Below are 2,888 nucleotides of genomic sequence, written 5' to 3' on the forward strand. Positions count from 1 at the left end.
TACATTAGATATTGTAGCTGTTTGCCATCTATACAGACAGTTTGTTCGTTTGTAGTTGAGCACAAAGCTACACAATGGACTATCTTTGCTCTGCCTATCACGGGTATCGAAACCAGGTTTCTAGCGTTATAAGTCCGCAGACAATACTATAGAGAGAGAAGATGGCGTCAGTGTCGAATCACATAATCAATTTGGAGATGTATCATGTATGTAGTGGGAATAGACACTGTCAGAGAAATCTTACATTTTATCCTTCATAATTGATATTTTCGTTTTGACAACAAACTATATCTCCAACTCAGTGGTGTCTCAGTGGATAATAGAGGCACTGTTATTTATGTTCTAATATTTATTCACGTTTTTGAAACAACGGCACTTGACAAATAGCGTCAAAATACCAACACCGACCCTGATCACTGTCTTAGACACATCGATGACGTATTTGGACTATGTAACCACGGTCTTCTTTTTTTAATACAATTTTTAGACCTTCTAAATTCCATAGACCCCAACATCCAATTCACTATAATTCACGTGAATGACGTTACGCTAAGGATCGAAAATGACAATTTTGCTTGTTTCACAAACGAATTAGAAAACCTCTCTTCCTTGGGCCCTAAACAACACCATCGCCATCTCTTGAATTTAACATACACTACGAAAATTCTTTGTATCTGCTGAGATGTTCAAATAATGTTAGTTTGATTTCGGTAAATGTGCACAAAACTAACCGGCCCGGCATGGCCAGATGGTTAGGGCGCTCGACTCGCAGTCTGTGGGTCGTGGGTTCGAATCGCCGTCACCCCAAACATGCTCGCCCTTTCAGCCGTGGGGGCGTTATAATGTGACAGTCAATCCCATTATTCGTTGGTAAAAGAGTAGCCCAAGAGTTGGCGGTGGGTGGTGATGACTAGCTGTCTTCCCTCTAGCCTTACACTGCTAAAGTAGGGACGGCTAGCGCAGATAGCCCTCGTGTAGCTTTGCGCAAAATTCAAAACCAGCCAATCTCTTCCCTAACTTCAACGACCGTCATCCCAAAGCTTCCAATAAAGGGGCAATTACTGAAGAATTAAACAGAATTGATCGCAACTGAAGTGAAAAACAATACACGCTCTGAACTAAAATAAAAACAATACACGCTCTGAACTAAAATAATTTCTTCTGAGCAACGAATATCGAACACATTTTCAACGACTATGACGCGCAAAAATCAGCATCGCACCTCTAACATGAGAAAACATAGATAAACAAGGAGGAAAAAAAACGATTTTCCAAAGATAAAACCAAATATATTATTTTACTAACATCTGTAATTGACGAAGCTATTTTCAAGAAAATAGAAACTATAATCAGGAAATCTGAACTGCCGATTAAAGTTATAGAACAGCCAGGTCTAACCCTAAAAAAAAAAAAACTTTCAAAACCTCAGTACACTGACCTACAATATAATAAATCCAACTGTATTACAAAAACGTGTTTGCAATCTAAAGATGAGTGTTGTATACCAGTTTACATGTAACATCTGCCTTCATACGTACACAGAGAAAACCTTATACACAAGGATAACAAAACATGTTGTCGCTCTTTGTAAACAAAAACATGAAACAAGTGCAGTTTAGATTACATTTCGACTAATCTTGGACAAGTAACACCTGACTTCAAACCACCATCCGCTGTACAAATCCTCACCAAAGCCACCAAGTACAGAGTATTAAAAAAAACTCTTCTCATAGAACAACTACGACTACAGATGGCACCAATAATTTTAATTATTTTTTCGTCCTAACTTTTTGTTACATGACTATGTAAATTTGTTAGAACTTTTTTTATTAGATGTAGTAGTAAATTATTTCAGTAATACCTTCATTCAGAAATGCACCGTATAGATTCGATTACAATTTATTATTTAAACCATCTAAAGCTTTCTACTATCAGTCACGGTTTGAGTTGTAGTGAAACGTTCCTGAAGAAACTTTAAAGCGAAACGTTGAGTGTCTAATTAATTAAAAACGACAATATTGTGTTATAAGGTCGTTTATTTCTAATATTAAAAGATAAAACGTTTCATTTCATTTGTGCAATTCTTCGCTTCTGTAAGTAGTTTAATAAAGTGTTTTAAGCATTCGTTTGCTGGGATTTATAGCTTAAAATGAATTATTAACATCAGTAACACAAGTTCTACATCAGTTTATAAAGCGTGACTTCGCTTATTATGTTACATAATATATATATATATCCAAGAACTAAGGTAATCGGAAATCATCTTAACTTACAATAAAGAGTAAGGTTGTCTTTTCTGGAATATACTTACAATAAATAGTAAAGTTATCCTTTCTGGAATATGCTTACAATAAAGAGTTAAATTATCGTTTCTGGAATATACTTAAAATAAAGAGTTAGATTATCTTTTCTGGAATATACTTACAATAAAGAGTAAAGTTATCCTTTCTAAAATATACTTACAATAAAGAGTAAGGTTGTCCTTTCTGGAATATACTTACAATAAATAGTAAACTTATCCTTTCTGGAATATGCTTACAATAAAGAGTTAAATTGTCTTTTCTAGAATATACTTACAATAAAAGAGTAAGGTTGTCCTTTCTAGAAGATACTTACAATAAAGAGTAAGGTTGTCCTTTCTAGAATATACTTACAATAAAGTGTAAGGTTGTCCTTTCTAGAATATACTTACAATAAAGTGTAAGGTTGTCCTTTCTAGAATATACTTACAATAAAGTGTATGGATATCCTTTCTAGAATATATTTACAATAAAGAGTAAGGTTGTCCTTTCTAGAATATACTTACAATAAAGTGTAAGGTTGTCCTTTCTAGAATATACTTACAATAAAGTGTAAGGTTGTCCTTTCTAGAATACGAGGCCTGTGAG

Source organism: Limulus polyphemus, unplaced genomic scaffold (assembly GCF_000517525.1).
Source record: "Limulus polyphemus unplaced genomic scaffold, Limulus_polyphemus-2.1.2 Scaffold499, whole genome shotgun sequence".
In the NCBI taxonomy this organism is placed as follows: domain Eukaryota; kingdom Metazoa; phylum Arthropoda; class Merostomata; order Xiphosura; family Limulidae; genus Limulus; species Limulus polyphemus.